Source organism: Myotis yumanensis, unplaced genomic scaffold, assembly GCF_028538775.1.
Source record: "Myotis yumanensis isolate MYYU_CA2020_CCGP unplaced genomic scaffold, mMyoYum1.0.hap1 SCAF_7, whole genome shotgun sequence".
NCBI lineage: Eukaryota > Metazoa > Chordata > Mammalia > Chiroptera > Vespertilionidae > Myotis > Myotis yumanensis.
Window position 1 is genome coordinate 5,867,220 of NW_027223758.1, and position 25,098 is coordinate 5,892,317.

Consider the following 25,098-nt stretch of genomic DNA (forward strand, 5'->3'; position numbering starts at 1 on the left):
AACGTAATTCCTACTCACAGGAGAACGACAGTGAGAGAGAGAGGACAACCACAAGTGAACTTAACTACAAGTGAACTTAACTAACTCAACTCAACCTCAGCTCCAAATCTAACCTAAACCAACTCCAACCCAACTCTACCCCCAGTCCAATCCAACCTAACCCAACTCAGCTTTACTCCTAACTCTAAACCCAGTCTCAAACCCAACTCAACTCAACTTCAACCCAATCTCGACCCAATTCAACCCAACGCAATTCTAATCCAAAGTCTACTCCTAACCCTAAAGCTTACTGTACCGTAACCCCAACCTCAACTCTAACTCCAAGAAGATTTCCATTGGTGGCTTCTCAGAAAGGCTTTCAAGGGACTAGGAAGTAGGTAGGCACTGCTCGGCCCATTGTCCCAAAGATACAAAGAAACAGCCACAGGGAGCCCAGGTGCCCAGCAGGACCAAGAGCTATGTTCTGGGTCCCGGGACCAACATGGAGCTGCAGCCGGGTCTCCCAGGCTGGGCCGGGCTGTGGGAGGCAGAGGGTCTCGCATGCCTGTGCTGGATGGCCTGGGGCTCGTCTCTGTGTTACCATCTACGAAGCCTTCCCTGGCTGGCGGGGTCAGGGGAGGTGGGGTGTTCTAGGCCAGTATCCGCAAGCTGGAAAGGGGGAGCAGAGAGGCGCAGAGGAGCTCTGGGAGAGGACCTGGGAGTGAGAGTTGACGTGAAAACCTTTCCCAACGGAAGGAAAACTGGGCTGTCACCAAGATGCTATTGCCTTGCTTTCTCCAATCTGTTTAATCCTCCGAGTGGGGAGCCAGGGGAGAGGAACACGTCCACAAAGCAGACCCCAAACCCAGCATCCTCCCCACGGACAGAAGCCACCGGCAGCTCCCAGATGCAGCCGCAGCTGCCCATCCGAGCTGCCTCCAGGCCCACAGCGCTTATCTAGTCTCGCTGCCAGGCGCGCATTGGTACCTGCCGGCCCCGCCGGCCCTCCCTCCCTCGGGCGCCCCCTGCCGCCCCGGAGCGCTGGCACAGCCTGGCAAGGAGCCGCGGCACCCACTCCAGCAGGATTTCTCTCAGGGTGCCGTGGGGCCTGGCTCCAGGATGTGAGGCCGCAGCCTGACATACTGCTTTGTCTCTAACCAAAGGGAAGAGGCCAAAGCGGCCGAGTGGTCTCCACTGCTGTCCACGGCGGTTTGGGAGCACAGTGTCCCCTACAAATGTTTCGGTTTCAATATGGAACCTGCGGGATGCTGGGGCGGCCCGCTCCCCTGCCCACCGAGGGTAGGAATAGTGTGCTGGTGGGCCGGGCATGGGGCACCTGGCAGAGGCCAGGCCTGAGAACCCCTCCTCCGCCATCAAGTCAGGAGGGCACTGGGCCGCCAGGGACTGGCCTAGAAAACTGGGCTTGCCCCGCCCAGCCTCATCCCGGCAGTGGCGTGGGCATGAACAGGACGAGGGCTGAGGCTCCTGAAGGGGCCCCCGCTGGGCTGGAGGGGCCGAGGCTTGGGCTGTGCCTGCATTTCCCCACCGGAAAAGCATCACCAACTCAGGCCATGCCCCTGTTTAAGAAAGTGCTAATCATCCTCTCTAACCCCAACCCAGCGGTTCTCAACCTGTGGGTCGCGACCCCTTTGGCGGTCGAACGACCCTTTCACGGACCATTCTGCATATCAGATACTTACATTACGATTCATAACAGTAGCAACATGACAGTTATGAAGTAGCAACAAAAATAATGTTATGGTTGGGTCACAACATGAGGAACTGTATTTAAAGGGCCAGAAGGTTGAGAACCACTGCCCTAACCCTAACCCTAACCCTAACCCTATCCCAGCTCTTCACTGCTCTGTCCAGGACAGGACCCTGGGCCTTGCCAAGCCTCGGTTTTCTCATTCGCAGGATGGAGAAAACGACAGTTCTTACTCATGTCACATCAACATCAAATACGTCAACACAGAGTCCATGCCTGCTACCGCGCTACCTATGAAGCACCCCAAAAATGATTGATGACGATTCTTCCTTTAGGGCCTGCTCCAAACCCAGCTGTCTCTGACCACCTCCTCTGAAATACGTCAGCTTCGCTGTAATCGCTCATCATGTCTTTTTCATTCTCCTTCATGGCGCGTTGCACATTTGTAATTATATGTTTACGTGCATGATTCTTTTATTTCGACATTTGTAATTGCATGTTTATATGTAATTACATGTTTACATGTGTGGTTCATTTATTTCGTGGATTTCCTGCACCCAGCTGGCAGCCTGGAGCGGGGGGGGGGGGGGGGGGGCAGGGTTTCGCTCCCCACGCACATCAGGGGGTTAGTGCAGCCCCGGGGGGGAGGGGGGGGGGCGGTGTGTGTGGCAGGAGTCAGTCAGCATTGAATGAAAATAGCCTTGCGCGACTGAACAACCGGTGCAGCTTAGTGAGCGACAGGGCAGGGTGCCAAGCCACCTGCGGTCTGCCTGCCCCTCAGGGAGAGACCCCAGCGGGGAGCAGGGATCACTTGTTACCCAGCAGCCTCCGGGCTGAGGGGGGGAGCCAGAACCCCCAGGGGTGCAGGAAGCCCCCACTGACAGGCTGACAGGCTCAGAGCCCCTGGCGTTCTGGACGGGCCAGGCTCTGGGCACAGAAGGAAGCTGCCCAGCCTCAGCCTCCCTGCTCTCTGACCTCCAGGAGAGGTCCCGGGTTGGGGCTGGTGATGTCCACAGCTGCATCTGCCCTTGGAGCCTGCTGACCTCTGAGATGCACCCCAGTTTTTGTCCTGGATTCTCTGCCCTTCAGGGCGTCTCTCCCTGGTTTCCTCTGCGTCTGAATCTGCGTCTCCCCCACAGAGACCCCGGGGCTGGAGCAGATGGGCCCTGTGGCTGCTCTGCCCATCACCTCCAGCCCTCATGGGGGCCTGAACTTGTCTGAGGTCCGGAGGGGGTGCCCCAGGTGGGGCCCCTGGAGAGCAAACGCTCAGCCAACCCCTGGCAGCCAAGGGCAGGGGTCGTTCGTCCCCGAGCAACGCCGGGCCTGGTCTCGGTGACATGGTCAGCTGCAGAAGCGGGGCTAGATTTTAAAATATAATTAGTGAGCCGAGCTCACCACTTTCTCCTCCCACATCCCCCCGTGAGGCCGAAGACGCCCGTGACGGCCTCCGTTTTCACATTTCCCAGCAGCCAGGATGGTTCCTTTGCAGACGGGGCCGAGGCGCTGTTTTCTAAAATGCAGCACTTGTAGCTGAAGTGAAAAAGAAACAGGAAAAGGGCCCCTCACATCCCCAACACAAAGCAAACGACCTCGCTTTTTATTGAAAAGTCCTCGCAGACGCGGGGACGCGGAGTATCTAGAAAACCTATAAATCATGACGGGGCCGCGAGACAGCCACAGATGGTGCCGATAGCGCGGTTATTGCAGGGGCCGTGATGGAAGGCTCCACTTGGCAGGGATCCAAGGGGCGGCCTCGGGTGGCCGGAGCCTCTGCCCAAACCCCAGGAGCCCAGGGGCGGGACTGTCTGTCCCCCAAAGCTCTATGCTCCGATCCTGAATTGGAGAAAAGGATTGAGACCTTGAACAAAATAATTGCCACGCACAAGCGTGTATGCCATCAAGAACCCGGGAACCCCATCAAATAAAAACCTGACCCTTTGCGGGGGGTTCTTCCCTGGGAACCGCTCTCCCAATGGCCCAGACGCCCATGAGACCAAGATGGAAACACCGAGATCTTGCTAGTAACGTACTCCTGGGCTGCGCCGCGGGGCCTGCGGCTGCGGGCAGGAGCAATTAGAAGGCCGCTGCACGGGCCATTGTGTTTAATGGCTACAAAGGCACTGGTGGCTGCTTATGTGTGTCCAGTTGGTCACAAATGTCACTGTTCTCATCTTCATGATTTGTATGAAATCGTTGGCGACACAAGCTGGCCTGCGATTTAGGGACTGCTCACAGTGGGAGGGACTGCAGCAAACCCCAGGCTGAGCCTGCCTTCACTGGCCCCACCTACCTGGCGGGAGGGGCAGAGAATGGGCATCGCCCCACACCTGCGTCTCTGGCTTCTATGCACAATGCCCAGCACGCAATCGGCAATTAAAGAATAGTTATTAAGTGAAGGAAGGAAAAAATACGAAGCCTCTCATCCCTTCCTCTCATCAAAATGCTTCTTGTCCTCCAGAGCCCTCCTCCAGGCACAACTGCAGGGCTGTCTGTGCCCCTCCCCGCGCGTGCCCTGCCTCATGGTACAACCTAGCATGGCTCTCGTGCCCGCCCCCTCTGGCCCCCTGCAGGGCCAGTCGCACCTCCAGCGCTTCATTGAGACCTGGCCATGGACTTTTAGCATGGAGAGCGGAGGCCCGGTCTGCTGTCCCTCCCGTCCTTTCAAACACGCCACGCCACCCTCCGTCAGGCGGCCTTGTGGAGCGGAGGCAGGGAGAGGGGCAGGGAGGGACGACCACTTCGTTCATTCGATAGAGCAGTGGTTCTCAACCTTCCTAATGCCGCGGCCCTTTCATACAGTTCCTCATGTTGTGGTGACCCCCGATTTCATTGTTACAAATTGAACATAATTAAAGCATAGTGATTAATCACAAAAACAATATGTAATTATATGTGTGTTTTCCGATGGTCTTAGGCGACCCCTGTGAAAGGGTCGTTCGACCCCCAAAGGGGTCGCGACCCACGGGTTGAGAACCGCTGTGATAGAGGGTAAGCAGTATGGTAAACCTGGTGGATAAATGCAAATAAAAACCACAAGGAGACGCCACATCACACCCTCTGGGGCAGCTGGAATGAAGAAGACAAGAGCTGGCGAGGATTCAGAGGAACGGAACCTCCATATGCTGCTGTGGGCGCGTCAAACGGCGCAGCTGCCTGGGGAAAGCGCTTGACAGTTCCTCCCGAAGTCACTCCCACAACTGCCGTCTGGTGGAGTCACCCCGCTCCAGGTGTGCACCGGAGAGATGAGAACTGTGTCCACCCAAACACGTGGACGCAAATGTTCATGGCGGTATCATTCACGAGAGCCCAGACGTGGAAACAGCTCAAAAGCCCATCAACTCATGACCCAACAAATAAAATACTAGTACGGTCTCTCGACAACGGAATCGTTTTCAGCCACAACAAGAAATGATGTTCTGACACCTGCTACAACATGGATAAACTTTCAAGCATGATGCTCGGTGAAAGGAGCCGGCACCAGAGATCCCTCCACATGACACATTCAGGAGGGGCAAATCCACGCAGAGGGGAAGCGACCAGTGTTTGCTTGCGGCTGGCAGGGGACGGAAAGGAGTGGGGTGACTGATAATGCGGACGGGCTGTGGGGGGATGCAGTATTCTAAAATGCAGATTGTGGTGGCGGCTGCACAGCTCTGAAACGAGGCCGAAAGCCCTGGAATTGTACCCGTCACGCAGGCGAAGGGTGCGGTTCTCAGTCGAGTAGTTAGAACTCGTGGCGGTGGGCCCCTGTCTGGCCTGGGCACCCCTGCCTCCTCCTCTCTGAGCCCTGAGCTCATGGCCCCAGCACGACGCCTGTCTGCGGGGCTGTTGGGAGATGAAATGAGAGACGGCACCTGAAGGCTGAGCTCCCAGCCAGGCAGGGCGGGCCCTCGTCAGCTTATTCTGCACCTGTTTAGGAGGCACTTCCGGATGTGTCCTGGGACCGGTGGGGCTCAAGAGTCTCCTTCCGGAACCTCCCAGGGAGCAGCCGCTCAAGCTGTATGGCTGCCCGCAGCTCAGCGGCCCCAGGCCTGCTGAAGGGCACGGGCACTGGCACGGTGCTCAGCGCCGTTGGCCAAATGATGCCAGAAGGACCTGATGGGACCGAGCCAGCAGGCCCCCAGCGCAGCAGAGAGCCCTCCAGCTCCGAGTGTGGACAGAATTCCGGCCTGAGTCAGACATTTCCCACCCTTGGCGGTGGTATCCCGGCCGTGTGCCAGGCTGGGTCCCACGTGGCCCGCTCGCCTCGCCCAGCGTCCCTGAGCAGCAACCAGGGCAGGTGGGGGAGCCCACCGTGCCACAGCCCTCTGAGGCCAGCATCCCTGGTTCCCTGCCTGCCCCCGGGCCCAGATGTGCCAGCAGCCCCCCAGCTCTGTGTGGGGTGCCTTGTTTGTCTCACCACTTTCCTAATCCCATCGGTCAATGAGATGAATGGCCGGTGCCTCTAAGAACGATGCTGGCTGGGCCCTGGCGCCAACCTGAGCCCTCTGCCCACCTGGCCTGGCTGTTCTTTGTCAGAGGAGATGCTTTCAGGAGGAACGAGCATGTGGACAGCTCTGTGAGTCTTTTCGCTACTTCCTGCAGACACCTCCCTCCAAGCCAGCCAGCCAGCCCGGGGATGCCTTTGGCATCCTGCTGACGGCACCCTGGCGAGGGAGCCACGCCTGCTGCTTCCTCAGAGTCCGGTGGACACACCTGCAGCATCTGTGGAGCCCAGGAAGGTTCATCACGGTCGGCAGGGGCAGGGGTGGCGCCAGTGGGAGGGTGCACTGTGGGACTGCTCGCGGGCTGTGAGGTGCTAGGGTAGCAGCTGGACCACTCTGAACCTCAGTTTCTTCATCTGTGAGATTGGGACAGTTGTGGGATCACAATGAGAAAAGACGTGCCAAGTGGCCTCACCCAGCGCCCAGCACCCAGAGGACACTCAGCCACTGGTGGCACCTGGCTGAGATGGGCACACCGACGAGGGGAGGGTCTGTGTCTCCCATTTCACAACCAGCATAAGCACACACAGGGGCCTGGCACAGGGCACCTAGGCATCGAGGGACAGGGATCTCAGGGCCAGAGGGAGATCGAAAGATGAACGAGGGGTGCCCAGTGCCAGGCACTGTTCTAAATGCTTTGTGTGTGTTAATCCCCCACACCCACCATGAGTCCACAAGGCAAGAACTGCCACTAGCCCCATTGGACAGGAAACTGAAGCTCAGAGAGGTTAAGTCACTTGCCCAAAGATGCACAGCTAAGCAGTGCAGAGAGTAGCAGACACAGTCCTGGAAGAGAAAGCAGTCCCAGACGACAGGGCTCGTGCTCCCAGGGGTCCTTGCTTTCATGTGCCCCTGGCTCCTCACCTTCCAGGTAAGCCTGCCCACTTCTTTTTTAGAATTTATTTTATTTAATTAATTTTTTTCCATCACCATTTGTCCACTTCTAACTGAGCCTCCAGGTGGGTGTGTGGCACGGTGCCCTCAGTGTGGGCAGCATCCTTGCCAGGATGCAGATAGGAGGGGTGAGCAGCCCGGGGGAGCTCCCCTCGAGTGGGAAAGGGGCCGGGAGGGCACGTTTGCCGGGAGCGTGTGGAGGTGTGGGCAAGTGCTCAGGCAGAGTGGGCTGTCCACAGGGGCCCAGGCGCGTGGGCACGATGACTCAGGCTGGCCCTGGTGCGTCACGGAGAGACCAGGTGGGCCGGCCTTTGAAGGAAGGGCAGCCGTGCGGGTGACCCCGAGGCCCTGGGGAGGCCTCGCTGTGCAGGCTGCCAGGATGTGCTGTGCCCTCCCGTCAGTCTGGCCAGCAGCACAGCTCATCGTTCTGAGTGACAGCTCCTGTGCCTGCCCTCCTCCATTTCTGTGTCTACACAGTCCCCTCTGCTAACGCCCCACTCGCCCTCTGCACCCCTCACCCCCTGTCCTTCTCTAGCTCACAGAGGGGCTTGCTGGTCCCCCCGAGATGAGCTTTGGTGTCTCAAGTCACCGAGGACAAGTCCCTGTGTCCTGGGCTGGGGGCTGATGGCAGCTGTGTCCTGGTTTGCCTGAGCCTGAGCTAGGCCAGGGCACGGCATCCAATTTGGGGACCCTACTGTCGGTGGCGGCTGTGTCACGGGCACGAGATGGTGGCCAGCCTGCCTGAGACAGGTCCCCAGGCTCCACGTACCTGAAGCCCAGGCCTGATCTAATTTTGTCCTCGTCCCCTGCAGGGCCGATGGCTCCGCGACAAACAAGGCGACTTCTCTTTCCTGGCTGCAGCTTTCAAACTTTCCTCCTGAGAACAGGCGGGTCCCAGGAAGCCCCCACCTCCCTTCCCTGTCCCTCTTCCTCGGTCCTTTTTCTTTTATCTGGGAAATGGCCGGGGACTGTATTACCCTCTCAGGGGAGGAAGAGGGAGAAAGTCCCAAACATAATATAAATTCATATTCTTGGAGCTGCAGGAAGCCAAGACCATACAAATCATGTCTCGTGTTAAAGCAATATAGGAAAATTTAAAATAATAATAATGCTTCCTACCCATGCCTCCCACCCAGCCACCTCCTTAAAACAACAAAAAATAAAGGTTTCTGTCCGCCCAGGTTCCCACAGTGATAGAATGTAAGTTTTTAAAACAATCCAAACATTGACCTTGGCAGGTGGCCCGGGGGGAAGAATAGGCATTGTCCACAGGATGGAATGACTTAAGAAAGACGAGGTGCCTCCCCAAGGAAGTGGGGCACAGCATCTCCCCAAGTCTATTCATGGGGTGCCAGAGTAAACGAGGCTCCTGCTGGCAGGGAGCCCCGGGCCCGCCTCCCCGTGCCCACCCCCAGGGGCCTTCTCTGGGCCACTGGCTAGTCTGCAGGTGTGAGAGCCGTGCCTTCCACCAGGTGTCCACCTGGCTGCACCAGGGCGCCGCCCCTTGGGGAGCTCACCTGGGGCATGCGCAGCGAGCTGAAAATGTGAGCTAAGTCATCTAGTTACTGGGGGGGGGAGGGGGGGGGGGGACTCCGAAGCATGTATGAATGGATGGCAGGAGTGGGGAGGGATGAGTGAAAGGAGGGAGAGAGAGAGATAGCTTCCTCTCCAGCCACCTGGATGCTTCAAGCACAGTGTGAGTCTGGGTGAAAGGCTCAAATACGCTGGCGTCCAGCGGGGTCGCCCTGGAACCCCCGCTGCCATTGCTACTGTGAGGGCCTGCGGGCACCCATCCCTCCACGTGGCTGGGCCTCAGTGTCCACGTCTGGAAGATGTGCACCAACGCCAGGGCCTGGTTCGCGAGTTCAAGGCTGAAGGGAGCTACTGCCGGTCCACACGCGGCTGTGTTAATATGGGAGGAGCCAGTGGGTGTCTGAGCAGTTGGCTGGGGGAGGCCCACAGAAGGTCCAGGTGGGCACCGCCGGCAGGAGGACCTGGACTTTGGGAATGCGGGCCAGAGTGTGGCCCCTGGGCCTGTGGTAAACTGAGGCCCGGAGGAGTTTAATCACCTGCCCAATTCAAGCTCATGGCTCCATGCTGGCAGAGATGTCCAAGAAACATGGGCTCGGCCCCACCTTCCTTCTTGGCACCCCCACCTGGAGGCCCATTGGCAAGAGCAGCCACAGGTCTCTGTGACCCAGGCGTGTCCCTCACAGCTGCTGGGCGGGCGGGGGGCGTGGTGCTGACCGGTGGCCATCCTTCCGAGGGGCCTGTTTGGGGTCCAGGAAGAAGGAAGGTTCCACGGAGGCCTCTGAGCTCGAGGCCTCGGTTCCAGGGCCCTCGGACATGTCTGAGCGTCAGCTTTGGTTAGCGCCGCCCGTCCTGTGGTCCGGCTCTTTCTGCCTCATCAAATCCTGGGTCCCTTCACAGCCCCGCTCGCCCCTCCAGAGGCAACAGGGAACTTCAGGATGATGCTCCATCAGGAGAAATGGAAAGCCGGGTCCTCAGAGGCCTCCCTCCCAGCCACCGTCCCCCCTCCCCGCCCCGGGTCCTGGGGGGCCTGCAGCCTTCCTGAGCTCTCGCACACACCAGGAGTCCCTGCTCGCGGTGTCCACATCTGTAAAGTGGGGGTGACAGCAAGAGTAAATGACATGACAGAGGAAGACCTTGGCTGGCCTCCTGCCCACAGCACTCCGGTCCTGAGGCCTCCCGGCCGCCTTGGCCCAGAGGCCAGGGGGCGATGAACCCCTGCTTCCTGGAGCTTGTCCTCTCACACAGGGCGAAGGGCAGGAGCAGGTCGACAAACAAACAGAACTGTTGCTCTAGGATAGTGTTGCCCAAATATTAACAATCCTGGTCCTCTGACCCTTAATTCCTTTTCCAGGTTCCCCATGAGCCCCCCTCACCCTCCTGGTAAGGCCCTGGATCTCCCCAACCCACTAGAGGGAGAGATGACTGTGGTTGGCGTGTGGTCCAACATTTTTACTTTGATTCTTGGAATCTTGGAAGGGACTGGAATGAGGGAGGCGAAGGCCAAGATTAGGGTTTGGTACTGAGCTCAGGTTTGGTGCTCTCCACGCTCCGTGCCCTCCGTCCAGCCTCCCGTGTATTTGTTTTAAAGTGAAATGAGCACATCAAGCCGATGGGCAGTGACGTCTGGGTTTTCCTTTAACTTCTTTTAACTGCAGTCTTCGGGGGGGGGGGGGGTGGGGGGGGCGGGGGCTGTGTCCCTGTACTGTCCCTCCCGCCTCCAGGGTCCCGCTCCTGCCCTCTGGTCTGGCGGAGACCTGACCCAGGTCCCCATCGGGCCGGTTCGCATGGGTCGCTGCCTGGGCAAGCTGGTGGGAAGAAGCCGATTACTGTGTGGCCTGAACGTCCCCCTCCAGGGGCCCAGGGAAACTGGAGCCCAGCCCCAGCATATCTGCAGGCCAGAGGAGTCTGCTGCAGCCAGGGCGGGAGAAGCAGGGTGGGGAATGTGTCTATTTTGGCACCAGCCAGCCTCAGAAAAGCCACACAGAACATTTCACCTCAAACTTGCAAGACCCGTAGTAGCCAACAGCCTCGTGGCTTCCTCCCTCTGCCCTGGGCCTCGTGCCGTCTGGGGAAGGGATCAGAACAAAGGGGTGGAGGAGGAGTGCAGGGCTCAGCGTGAGATTCCTGAGCCTCCATCCTCTGCCTCCTTCCACCCACGGTCCCGCTGTGGGCCGCGAGGTGTGCGGCGCTGGAAAGCACGGTGAACAAGAGCCAGCATGGCCCTGCCCTCTCAGAGCTCGCGGGCCAGAGGGAGGGAGTTCAGTCATTGCCCCAGGGTGGGCATCGAGCCCACTCTAACAAGCTTAATGAAAGCAAGGGACAGGCTGCTGCTGGTGATTAAACAGAGAAGACAGGCGTGGCCAGTGAGCTCTGCAGAGAAGGATATTCCAAGCAGAGGAAGCAGCTCATGCAAAGGCCCTGAGGCAGGAGGGAGCATGGTAAGGGGAAAAGAGGACCATGGTCACCATAGAGACTGGACTGGAGGAGTCAGAAGGGGCACATGTGGCTTTCAGATGAAGGCTGAGGTCAGAGCCATTCCCTCCCCGCCGCCAGACCAAATTCTCTTCCAGATTCTGTGCTCACGCCAACGCCCCCAACAGCCCTGTGAGGCGGGTTTTAAGATCCCCACTTGTCACAGCAGAGAGGTGAGGATCAGAGAGGGGGTGTGCTCTCCTGGGACATGCTTGCACTAAGAGATTATTGTTTATCTGAAATTTGAACTTGACTGGGTGTCCTGCACTGAACCTGGCCACCCTTTCCCCAGCTGATGTGGGTGCCCAAGGAACCAGAGGCCTCCGCGTGACACCTGCCTCTCAGGAACGCAAACGGGCAGGCGGTGTCCTTCACCACGCACAGCACAAGCTCGTGGCTCCCGCCTGAGCAACACAGACAAGGCCCCTGCTCCCAGGAATCATTCCAGCTGCACCTTCCAGGGTCACCAGCAGCTTGCACAGGTGACGCCAAGAGGGCACGACTGTGGAGGTCCCTCCGAGAGAGGCCTGTAGAGGTGGCTCGGAGGCCGGCTGGATGGGGGCCCCAGGAGGCCTTCCTGGTGGTCAGGGGCCATCTGGGCTCAGACCTGGCATCTCCCGATACCTGGCATCTCCCGAGTGAGAAACAGTCCACCCTGCCCCCTCACCTGGGATGGTTTCCCACCAACGGCAGCAGTCAGATGGCCCAGGGGGAGGTGGGGGTCGGGTGTGGGCGCCGGATCACGCTCTGCAGCCAGCCACATGCCCTCGGAGCAGCAGCTGTGTTTTCATTCCAGCCTCAGAGACTGTTTCTGGGAAAACAGACACACGCACAACACCCACAGCCCTCTGGCGGTTTCATTTCAAAGAAACCCAAGGCTTAAACAGAATCTAATTAAGCATCTCCTCCGCGGTCTCATCTTGCATGGAGTGTAATTGCTCATGAAATCTGCCTCAGCCCTGATCAGGTGCCGAGGGGCCAGTGGTTCTGCTGGGACCTTGGGGGGGACGGTGGCGGAGCCGAGGGGCTTGCTTCCCTGGGGCAATGCGAGAACTCGTGAGTAGGTCCGCCTCTCCCCTGTGGTCCAGCACCCACCCACCCATCCCCAATACTCTCACGGATGCTTCAGGAGTGTTAGGAGTTGACTCTCTTCCCCAGAGGCTGAGAGCCAGATGCCGCTGGGTTTGGCCAGCTGCAAGACCTTGGGCAAGTCACTTAATCTTCCTGAATTTTTACAAAACCTGTAAAATGGACCTATCATGGCTTCATTGTAGGATCCTGGGAGAATTACACGAAACATCGGGGATGCCCTGTGAGTTGCTGATGCTACCCTGCTTAGCTTTCATTTCCTCTTAGTGTTGGTTGACTGCCCATTTTTCCCCATGAGAAGCTTCATGAGGACAGGACCTCTAGTTTGTCCACAGCTAAGTCACTAGCACCCAGCGTCAGGCTCCTGGTGGGTTTCTAATAAATAAATGAATGAGAGGATGGATGCCTGGGGTCTGGGAGAAGCTGGAGTTTAGTTACATGGAGCTGAATGGACCACATGGGTCCACAAAGTGCTTTCAAAGATGTTAGCTCCTGAACATGGGATCAGCACCCCCATTTTCAGATAAAGACACTGAGGCTCAGAAGGGACGATCAAATCCCCAGGCTGGTAAGAAGATGAAAATACAAATGTTGGTCCCCGGTCATCGAGGTGATCCTCAAAGATTCTCACCTCTTGCTATCCATTCATTCATACCTTATAAATGTCTTCTTATATCAACTAAGGCTGATCTGTATAAACCTAAGTAAGATTTTGTGGAAACTATCATGTAACTTCTGAGGCTAGGTCAGAAAAGACCTTCTGGCTTCCACCTTGCCTTCTCTTAGCTTGCTCCCTCAGCAGGAAGCTGGCAGCCACGCTGTGAGGATGCTCAAGCAGCACCAGGTGAGTGAGTCACCATGAAGGCAGATCCTCCAGTCCAAGTCCAACCTTCTGATGACGCCAGCCCTGGCTGATGTGTTGCTGGCAACCTCATGAGAAAACCCAAGCTAGAACCAGCCTGGCTGAGCTGCTTCTGAATGCATGATCCCCAGAAACTGTGGGAGATAATAAGTGTCTGTCATCTTCATCTCTAAGGTCGGAGATAAGTTGTTACACAGCAATAGAGAACTGATACAACGAGCCACAACTTGGGAGAAAATGTCTGCCAGACCATACCAGAGAACACACATATCCAGAATATAGGAAGAGCTTTCACAACACAGTAATTAAAAAAAAAAATCTCAAAGGCAAAACATTTGAACTGGAATTTCACAAAAGATCTATGAGTAGTCAATAAACACACGAAAAGATGCTTAACATCATTCATCATCCGAGAAATCCAAATTAAAATCACACTGAGACACAGCCACACACCTATTAGAACAGAAAGCATTTCTAAGCCTGACAGTTCTAGGCGATGACAAGGGTATAGAACAGCCGGAACTCTCACTTACTGCAGGTGGCAATGCAAAATGGTGTGGCCACTGTGGCAAAGAGCCGGGCAGTTTCTCATGAAGTTAAACATATATTCCTCACAGGACACAGCAATGCCACTTATACTTAGCCGAGAGAAAGGAAAACTCATGTTCACGAGAAGCCTGCACATGACTGGACATTGATAGCTACCTTATTTGTAATTGCCAAATCTAGAAACCACTCTGGAGGTCTGTCAACAAATGATGGTATATCCCTACAATGTTAGACTACTTGTCAATCAAAAGAAACCAACTACTGATATTTGCACAGCATGGATGGATGTCAAGTGCATTCTGCTAAGTGACAGAAGCCAGGCTCACAAAGATACGCACTACATGATTTATACACATGATACGCTGGAAAAGGCAAAACTATATGGACAAGAAAGAAACCAGTGGTTTCTGAGGGCTGGGGGTTGGGAGAGAGCTTGACTACAAAGAGGCAGGAGAAACCTTTCTGGGGTTACAAACTATTCTATACCTTATTGACAACAGTGGCTACAAGATTGTATTTATCTGTCAAAATTCATGGAACTGTATACTTGAAAAGGGTGAACTTCACTCTAAGAAAATTATACCTCAATGAAGGTGACTTTAAAAAGATTCTTCCATTCGACAAGAGTGTCAGGACCATCCATTGGGGATAGAATTGTGTTTTTGACCAATGGTGCTGGGACAACTGGACATTCATATGCAAAGGAATGAAGTGAACCTCTGCCTCACACCATATACAACAATTAATCCAAAATGGAGCAAAGATCTAAATGTGAAAGTGAAAACTATAAAACTATTAGAAGAAAACACAGGGGCAAATTTTCATGATCTTGGCTTGGCAAAGGATTCTTATACATAACACCAAAAGTATGAGCAACAACATAAAATACAGATGAATTGGACTTCTTCACAATTAAAAACTTGTGCCTCAAAGGACACCATCAAGAAAGTGAAAAGACAGCCATGGCTAGGTGGCTCAGTTGGTTGGAGCATCACTCCTTACACCAAAAGGTTTCGGTCGGGGTATATGGGAGGCAACCAATCTCTCTCTCTCTCTCTCTCTCTCTCCTCTCTCTCACCTCCTTCCTCTCTCACTAAAATCAATAAAATCATATTCTTGGGTGGGGATTTTTTAAAATCTAAAAAGAGAAAGTGAAAATACAGAACACTGGACAGGAAAAAAAATATTTACTAGACTCTGATAAGAGTCTAGTATCCAGAATATATAATAAATGCTTACAGCTTAATAATATAAAAAACAACAACACCCAATTTTAAAATAAGCAAAGAATCTGAGTGGACACTTCTCCAAGGAAAGTATACAAATGGCCGATAAGCACAGCATCAGCAGTCATGGGGAAAGGCAAATCAAAACCACACCCCCCCGATAGGATGGCTAGAGTAAGAAAGCCCAGTAGTTAGTGTTGGCCAGGAGGTGGAGAGATCAGAACCATCACACACTGCTGGTGGGAAGTGAAAATGGCTCAGCTGCTTGGGAAAACAGTGCAGCATTTTCTCAAACGATTAAACATAGAGTTCCACATGACCTAGCAATTCGGGTCGAGGTATCGGCCCAAGAGAAACGAAAACACAGGTCTTCACAGAATGTGTACACAAATGTCCACAGCAGCATTCATAATAGTCACAACAACCCCCATTTCCACCAGCTGATGAGTGGATAAACAAAATGTAGTTTATCCAGAAAATGGAATATGAATTATTCAGTCGGGAAAAGGAAGAGACCCTGCCACCTGCTACAACATGAATGAACCTCAAAAGCATTATGCTGGATGATCGTAAAATACAAATAGGAGGTGAGTCCAAATAGATGAAAACCCAAACCGGGGAGATCTACAGGGACAAAAAGTAGACTCATGGTTGCTCAGGGCTGGTGGTGGGGTGCAGTGATAGGAGTGGGATAGCTAAAGGTTATGGGGTTGCAAACATGGCCTAAAATTGATTGCACATATCTGTGAATATACTAAAAACCATTAGATCATACAGTTAAAGTGGGTGAATCATGTGGCGTATGAATTACATCTTTATAATGCTTTAAAAAAAATCAAGACCAAAAGGAAAGAAAAAATACATTCCCTAGGCCTTGCTGGACAGAAGGTGGGAGTCCCTGAGACAGCACCCCAGGTGAGGCACCTGTGCTTAAGGGGCGACCCACCCCAATGCACCGCCTGTCTTCCCAGCTAAAAATCCATCTCAATGGTGATTTTCTCCCCCAAATAGTCCCTGTCTGTATTTTCTTCTCTATGGAACATGTGTCCCAGAACCCAGAAATTCTATCTGGGTTGAGTCTTGCACCAGCCCCTGGACTCTGGCGCGCTCCACGCCCAGGACTGTGATTTGAGAGAATGCAGGAACCCTGACCTTCTGCACCAGCAGTGCCCGGTCACTGGTGGAGGCTCCATCTTTGCTTCTGCCCTGTCTTCTTTGGAGAGCTGTTTTCACTGCAGTTATCACCAGGGAGTGTCGGGGCAGAAAGAGAACACTGGAAACTAACTATAATTATAAGAACTATTAATCATGCTCTGTTAACTGTGATTGTTCTGTTCTGATTAGAAAGCACATTCTCACCTGGCTGGGAGTTGCACGCCCTGGGACATGGGAGCTCACATCGGAATGCAGTCCATCCTCCTGCCCTGAGAACTGCCTGTCATCCTGGAAAGATTTACAACCTTGTGGCTGAGACAGCCTAGTCCTGGAGGCACCTGCTCTTTACAACCCCAGCTTCTATTACCTGTAATCTGGTCCCAGGGCGCCTGGAGGTGCCCGCCCCCTCCCACTGCTCCCCCAACTCCCCATGACTTGTAACCTGTAATGATTATCCCGTGCCCACTTTCCATACCTGAAGTCCTACTTCCCCATGTAATCTTTGTCCTTCTACCCAATATTAGCAGCTGGCTTATGGGGTGCAGAGCAGATGTTTGTGGGTGACCTGCTACTCTCCCACGCTGCCCTCAGGATTGGAATACGCGTTCATATAGGACTCAACCCTGCCTCTGCTGAATTGGCTCGAGTAGCGGCAGGCAGCCCAGACCCCTTGGTTGTCCGGTTACAAGAGGACACAAGGTACCAGACTCCTGGGAAAGAATTAGGTAATCAGATAGTTTTTTCTCCTTGACAAGGAAGAACCTGGGACAGCAGGGAGATGCTAGAGGCCTATCAGCTCTTTGAGGGGAAAATAAAATGTTAATTACAGCCCAGGTGCGAATGGCTGAATGGAAGCACAGCCACCTAGAGCAGGGTGCCAAAGTGTGGCCCACCCTCCCCCAGCAGCAGCGGCAGCAGCACCCTGGGAAACTCATTGGTAATGCAAATCATCAGGCCTTACCCCAGACACTGCTGGGTCAGAAACTCTGAGTGTGGGCTCCGCAATCTGTTCTAAGAAGCCCTCCTGGTGAATCTGATGTGAGGGCACGTTTAGAATCACAAAAGTAATGGGTGAGCTCATTCATCCATTCATTTATTCCCTCAACAAACACTTGGTGAGCATTTCCAGACAGGCTGGGAATTGTGGGAGGCCCTAGAGTTAAATACATTGGTGAGCAAGATGTTGTGGGTTAAATGGTATTCCCCTGAAAGACATGTCTCCCACAACCTGCGATTGGGACCTTATTTGGAGAAAGGGTCTTTATAGACATAACTAAGTTAAGGATCTTGAGAGGAGATCATTCAGGATTACCCAGGTGGGCTCTATACCCAATGACATATCCTATTTAATAAAAGGGTAATATGCAAATAGACCAAATTGCAGAACAACCAACCAACCAATCAAAGCGTAATATGTTAATGATATGCTAAGGCTGCTCAACCGCTGGCTATGATGTGCACTGACCACCAGGGGGCAGATGCTCTGACCAGTATGTTAGCTTGCTGCTGGGGTCTGGCCGATTGGGACTGAGCAAGATGGGCCGGACACACCCTGGAGCCCCCCACGGTCCCTCCCCAGCCCGATCATGCACCAGTGGGGTCCCTTGGCCTGGCCTGCACCTTCTCGAAATCTGGGAGCCCTTGGGAATGTTGGAGAGCCAGTTTCAGCAAGATCCCACAGGCTACTCCCCTTGGGAGGGCACCAGATGCAGGGCTCATGGCTGGTGAGCGCTGCTGTAGCAGCATGAGCCTCTCCGGATCTGGACTGACTGTGAGCCCATGGCAGGCACAGTGGGGCCGGGATGAGCGGGAGCAGCAGGTAGGAGCTGCAGGTGGCGTTGGCCTGCGGGATTCGGCCTGATCCCTGCAGGCCACCCAGAGGGACCCCACCTGTGCACGAATTCATGCACTGGGCCTCTAGTGTCCTTATAAAGAGACAGAAGGAGAGCAGACACAGAGAAGGCACGTGAAGTTGGAGGTGGAGATGGGGTGATGCAGCCACAAGCCAGGGACCTGGGTGTATTAGTCACCTACTGCTGAGTGACAAAGGACCCTAAAACTGAGTGATGAAGCAACCCCTATGTGCTGTCTCCCAGTGTCTGCGGCTTAGTGGAGTGCTTCTGGCTCAGGGTCTCATGCGGCTGCAATCAAGGTGCTAGCTGGCACTGTGGTCATCTCAAGGCTCCCCTGGGTGAGGAGCTGCCTCCAAGACCACTCTCACAGCTGCACTGAGGCCTCAGGGCCTTGCTGGCTGTTGGCCAGACACACCAGCTCCCCACTGCCTGGGCCTCTCCATGAAGCTGGGCAAGATGGATGTCAGTTTCTGGAACAATCTCAGATGTTACCTGCCATCGCATCTACCACAGTCTGTTAGCAGCGAATCGCTGGGTTCTGCCCACACTCCAGGGGAGGGGCTACATGAGGGTGTGAAACCCAGGCCTGGGGGAGTCTTTTCAGAAGCTGCCTACACATGGAGGAGCGGACCAAAAGTTTGACTTATGATAGGCTACATTGTAGATGCTTTTAAGTGGTGCTAAGATTAGAGCATGACTGGTGGTAGACAGGAGAAGGAAGGGGGAAAAAAGGAGGGGAGAGGGAAGGAAGGAAGGAAGGGGTAAAGAAGGGAGGGAAGGAAGGGAGGAAGGAAGGAAGGAAGGAAGGAAGGAAGGAAGGAAGGAAGGAAAAGGAAGGGAGGGAGGGAGGAAGGAAGGGAGGAAGGGAAGGAGAGAAAAAGGAAGAAGGGAAGGGAGGTAGGGAAAGAAGGGAGGGAGGGAGGGAGGGAGGGAGGGAGGGAGAAGGGAATGAAGGGAGGGGGAAGGGAGGGAGGAAGGAAAGGAGGAAGGAAGAAGGGAAAGGAGGGAGGAGGGAGGAAGGGTAGGCACGCTGACCAACAGAAGGATGGATGCTAAAATCACTAAAAGACCCCTCCACCAAGGACAAACTTGAGAAGCGTGGCCTTCAGAACACTGGCCCCATCTCGGACTCTCCCTGCCCTCTCCCAGCCCTCCCCGCCCCTGCACCGGCTGAGCTGGGGAAGATGAGCTCAGAGGTGGTTTTCTGCCCAGCCCATGGAAACATGGCTTCCATCCTGCTGGAGAGGCGTGTCAGCACACGGTCCGTGGAGGGAAGCGCTGGCCTTGGGAGAACTGCTGATTGATCATGGAATTCCACCGGCCAAGCCATCATCTCCCGGCCAACGAGCTTGAATTATGAGAGAAGGATTAGGAGCCTGTGGAAACTTGGAGGTCACCCGCGAAGATGTTGGAACATTTGTTTTCTATCTACAGCCTCGCTTTCCAGCTGCATGGAACACTTAATCCAACATGAAGTATTGCATATTACATCTTCTCCCTGATTATAGCCCTTCTCATTCTCGAATGATCTCTGTCACCCAGTGGGCACCGTCTTCGATCTCCCTCGGTGTGTGTGGATGTGCGTGGTTGCAGCCAAGCCTTTTGTGCTCTGCACTGTGTTTTCTCTCAGGAATCTGTGCTGGGACGCCGCTGGGATGGGGGCCGGAGCCTGGAGCACGCACGGTGCTGTCAGGGGGATGGCAAGGTGCCCCCAAGAGCAGGAATGCAGAGATGATTGGTATGGTCAGGGCAGCGCAGGCTTTTCCGGAGCACTGGGCTACTGGGCTGAGGATTCCAGGCTTCAAAGGAAGCCTCCCAAACTTCAGGCTATTAAGTAATTATGGCTGATTACATTCAGAGGGCCTGGCTGGCAGGCCGTTAATTGGCAGAAGTCCTGTGATTTTATGGGAACAGGGCTGGAATGGGGACGCTGAGATCATCGAGAAAAGCAGCCCCGCCCGGCGGAGGCCAGATGAACCTGGACTTGAATTTTTATTCTGACATCCTGGCAGGCTGATCTGCAATCCTGACAGCCTTTTGTTCCCAGCAGCCCCTCAGCACATCTGACCCTGATTCTCTGCAGCTGCCCCCGTCCACAGGGAGCGGGGAGGCCAAGGCGAAGGTCAGGGGCTGCTGAGGACGAGAAGTCTCCGTGGCCCTTCGCTGCCTGAGCACCCTCCTTTACCTCACTCCTTCCTCTGTCCTGAAATGTATGCGGAGACCTGGGGTGGGGAGAGAGCTGGCCTCTGGCCAGATGGAGGAGGGAGGCTGGCTGGAGACACATAGGACAGAGCAGAGTAGTAGTGAGGGGCCCCCTAATTTCCAAATGGAAGAAGCTTCTGAGCTGCATTTGCATAGCAAACCTCTCCCTTTTATTTAGATTGTGTGTTTACTGGGCCTGCCTTGGGGTGTCTTATGTTATAGGTTTGGTTGCTGTACCAGAGAGACCCCAAATGAGAGTGGCTAAAACAACACATTCATTTCTTTCTCCCATAAAGGTCTAGGGTCACAGCCCAGAGTGTGGGTAGGGAAGCTCTGTGGTCTTCAGAGACCCAGGTAAATTATACCTCATTTCTCTGTGTCTCATACACATAACTCCCAATTCAAGATGCAAAATGGCTGCGCCAGTTCCTGCCATTACTTCTGCTTTCCAGAGGGAAGGAATAAAGGGACAAGGAGGGGGCCTGCCCTTTCCAATTAAGAGTGTGACTTGGAAATGGCTTACACCACTTCCACTCACATTACAATGGCCACATCTATCACAGGGCAACATCTAGCTATGAGGGAGGTTGAGAAATAAGGTCTTTATTCTGGGTGATCACTGCCCTGCTACATTCTTTAAGGTAGAGGGAAATCAGCAGTATTTCCACAGAGGAGTGTCAAAGGAATGTGACAGAGGTCTGGTGAGGATCAAAGCCTCCAGCCCCAGCCTCTCTTGGGTATGCCTTTGGGCTATCCGGATGAATCCCCTCCCTTCCTCCCTTCCTCCCTTCCTCCCTGCATCCAAGGAAGTATGCAAAACCACCTCCTCCAGGCAGACTTCTGGGATAAATTACTCCAGCTGCTGGCCAACTGGTCAACCCATCACTGGCCCACCCTTCCCTCTTCCAGGTGCCCTTGGCTATTTGGGAACCTAGGGGTTTCTGTTGAGTCTGTCCTAGCATCCTTAGCAGACTCTGTGTTTCCTGAGCCAGGGATCCCACCTGGGAGAGCCAGCCACCCCTGCCGCCCTCCCATCTCCTGCTGGGCTCTCTTGTTGTTCTCGCGCTCATTTTTTCTGGAGTAGCTCAGGACATTACCCAGCTAAATGAAGAATGTGGGATACTTGAAATTTCCACTCACACACTCCTGGAAAAAATACATTAACCTTTAAGAAGGGAATAATGGCTTCGTTTTCAAGTGACCTTATGGATTAACCCTCCGCAAGCACTTTCTGGGGGAACCGTGGCCTGTGGCCGGGACCCAGTGGGGACAAAAGAAGAAGAAAACATAAAACCCGGCAGAATCCTTTGTTCGCCCTGAATAGAGGCAGGTAATTGTTCACTGACAACAACAATAACCACATCCCTGGCTCCTGGGAGACGCCAAGTCTGTCTCGCAGGGGGTCACCTGCCTCGCAACAAGCAAGCCTGTCGTTCCTGGACCTACTCTTGACCTGGGCTGCGTGGCCATCTGCTCTCTCTTTCAGTTGCCTCTCCTTCGGCCAGACCAGGGCAGTTCAGCCCCTCCAAACAGCCTCCCCCGGGAACAGCTTTTCCACCACCTGTTCTGCTGAACCCTGTGCTTGAAACACAGGCTCGTGATCGACATGTTGCAGAAAACTGTAATCTCTGCTCCTTTGGGAAATCTGCAGAGCACGCCAGCAGAGTAAAGGCGCTGAGAAGTCCTGCCCAAAGAAGCCCGCGGAATTTGGTTAAACTCCAGTGTTTCCCAAACTGTTTTGGCCCTGGGAACACCTCACACACCCCTCCCGCTGCAAAAAACAAACAAACAAAAACACAACACACAAACGTTTGCATTTTTTGAATGTCTGGCAGAATTGCTTATCCATGGATGATGCTTTAGAAATGCAGACCCTAGAGACGCACGTTCTCCAAGGTCATTTGCGCTATAGCAAAGCCCAGGCTCACTCTTCACTCACACTTGTTTCCCGCTCCGTCCATCATTCTCGATCAGCAGCACAGGTTTCTGAGGCCAGGTGCCTCTGAGGAGCAGAGGCAAACAGCTGTCTCTCTGCTTTGCCAAGCTCCCGGATGGCAGGGAAGATTCGCAATGCCCATCGGTGACGGAACAGAAAAGCACCCACACAGTGTGCCCAGACACCAAAGGTCCAACTTCCAAAGTTGCTTTGTGAAAGACAATTTAAAAAAGTCTATCAGAGTCTCCACATGGAGGCAGTCTGGACGCAGCTTGAAGGAGACAGCTGGGAGGTAGGATGGGATGGGGGCTGGATGTCAGCCACATCCTCACGGCCAAGCTTTGGCCAAGAGCCTGCTGTGTGCCGGCACTGAGTTGTATATATGCATGGGCCTCATTCACTCAACAAACATCTAGGACAGTGATGGCGAACCTTTTGAGCGCGGCCTATCAGCATTTTGAAAAACCCTAACTTAACTCTGGTGCCGTGTCACATATAGAAATTTTTTGATATTTGCAACCATAGTAAAACAAAGACTTATATTCTTGATATTTATTTTATATAATTAAATGCCATTTAACAAAGAAAAATCAACCAAAAAAAAATGAGTTCAGGTGTCACCTCTGACACGCGTGTCATAGGTTCACCATCACTGATCTAGGAGCTGCTTCTCGTGAGCTGGGTGCTGGGGCCCCAGGGTGAACATGACCTAGCTCACATCAGATGAGCTGGGAGACAGAATCTCCCCAACAGCCCACAAGGAGGGAGTATGGCTGTGGAAGACGAGGCTCTGAGGCTTGCCACAAAGCTGCAAAAAGACAGCCATCAGTCCAGTGCCGGACCCCTAACTCCCAACCCTAAGGTCCACCTGCTGAACCAGTGGGGAAAGGGACAATAAGTTTAAAAAACAACCAATCCCATTAGAAAATCAATGACATGCCCAGGAGAGAACGAGGTTGGCAGAGGGCAAGCTGGATGCTTATGATGGATGCAAAGGTGGAAAGGTACAGCGAGGGGGACGGAGCAGACTGTAGTGACGTGGGCTCTTCTCGGGAAAGCAGTGTCTACCCCCCACCTCTCACTCCAAGGCCAGCTAACTTCATCACAGTCCACCCCCTTCCCAGCAATGAGCCCACTGCCCCCTCTGCCCTCACCCCTTTCCAAAGGGAGGCTTCGAGCAGCTCCAGGCAACACCCTGACCTCCGCTGGCTTCTCTCCCCCTTGCCAGAAAGCTGCTGTCCCTGGAGGAGCACAAGGAGTTGGGGGCAGAGCTCCTGTTCCTGGTAGCAGCTAATGGTGCCATGAAACCAGCAGGCAGTGTGGCCAAGAGCAGTGCAGATGGCCACTCAAGTGTGGCCCCAGAGGTGACAACTCAGCCCTGTTGGCCGCAGTGTACGTCCCCATGCCTCCTGGTGCTTCCAGTTCTCCCAGAGCCTTGCTGGAGCACCACCTTCTGGTGCAATGGTTTGGACAGCATCTTCCCAGACATAGTCTGTATTAGTACCCTCTTGCTGCTGTAACAAATTTCCACACACTTAGTGACTTAAAACAACACAGATTCTTTATCCTACAGTTTTAGAAGTTAGAAGTCCTAAAATCAAGGCATCAGTAGGGGCTGGTTCCTTCTGGAGGTTGTAGGAGAGAATCCATTTCCTGTCTTTTTCAGCTTCATAGGACACCTGCATTCCTTGGCTCATGGCCCCTTCCTTCATCGTCAAAGTCAGCAGTGCAGCATCTTCTGATCTCTGACTCTGACCCTCCCGCCTCTCTCTTATAAGGACTCTCATGATGACACTGGGGCCACCCAGATGGCCCAGGACAATCTCCCGTCACATCGGAAAGTCTCTGCCACATTAGGTAACAATTCCACGGGTTCTGGGTTTTAGAGTGTGGACACCTCTGTGGGCCATTATTCAGCCAACCCCAGAGATTCTACCTCGGGCCTCTGGACTTGTCGGGCAGCTCTGTCTACTGCTGTGGACACTGGCCAGGGTCTGGAAGACTGGAGGGCTGGATGCCCAGAGAGCCAGAAAGGAACTTGTTCCTTGCCTGCCCAGCTCCCCCAGAGTGGAGGGGGAGCACTTCCTGGCCACCTGATGCTGCGTCAGGCTACCTGGTTCCTCCCACCTTGGATTTGGCTTCTCGGTTGCAAAGGGGCTCACAATAGTACTTGCTTGAGTCCCTGTTGGGGGGACAGCATGATCCAAGCATGCTGCCCAGGGTACAAAGACGCACAGTCACACTGGTTGAGTAAGCGAACTGTTCTGTGCTGGTGATGGTGGGACTCTGGCACAAAGCACTTCCCCTGTGAGCCTCTCTGTCCTCGTCTGGGAAATGGGGGCATTCACTCCAGTTTCTCCTTCAGAGGGTGAGGGTGAGGGTGAGGGTGAGGGTGAGGGTGAGGGTGAGGGTTAGCGTTAGGGTTAGGGTGAGGGTTAGGGTGAGGGTGAGGGTTAGGGTGAGGGTGAGGGTGAGGGTGAGGGTGAGGGTTAGGGTGAGGGTGAGGGTGAGGGTGAGGGTGAGTGTGAGGGTGAGGGTGAGGGTGAGGGTGAGGGTGAGGGTTAGGGTGAGGGTGAGGGTGAGGGTGAGTGTGAGGGTTAGGGTGAGGGTTAGGGTGAGCGTTAGGGTGAGGGTTAGGGTTAGGGTGAGGGTGAGGGTGAGGGTGAGTGTGAGGGTGAGGGTGAGTGTGAGGGTGAGTGTGAGGGTGAGGGTGAGGGTGAGGGTGAGCGTTAGGGTGAGGGTTAGGGTTAGGGTGAGGGTGAGGGTGAGGGTTAGGGTTAGGGTGAGGGTGAGGGTGAGGGTGAGTGTGAGGGTGAGGGTGAGTGTGAGGGTGAGTGTGAGGGTGAGGGTGAGGGTGAGGGTTAGGGTGAGGGTTAGGGTGAGGGTGAGTGTGAGGGTGAGGGTGAGGGTGAGGGTGAGTGTGAGTGTGAGGGTGAGTGTGAGTGTGAGGGTTAGGGTGAGGGTGAGGGTGAGGGTTAGGGTTAGGGTGAGGGTGAGGGTGAGGGTGAGGGTGAGGGTGAGGGTGAGTGTGAGTGTGAGGGTGAGGGTGAGTGTGAGGGTTAGGGTGAGGGTTAGGGTGAGCGTTAGGGTGAGGGTTAGGGTGTGGGTTAGGGTTAGGATTAGGGTCGCCCCACCCGATCTCAGAGGTGAGGAAGA

The 25,098-nt window shown here is 54.5% G+C and overlaps 1 long non-coding RNA gene across 1 annotated transcript in view; it reads right to left on the reverse strand.

Moving 5' to 3' along the window:
• The window catches only part of LOC139014404 (uncharacterized), a 126,793-nt gene that overhangs the window by 14,072 nt on the left and 87,623 nt on the right, over positions 1-25,098 (reverse strand). The gene's annotated exons all lie outside the window — the stretch shown is intronic.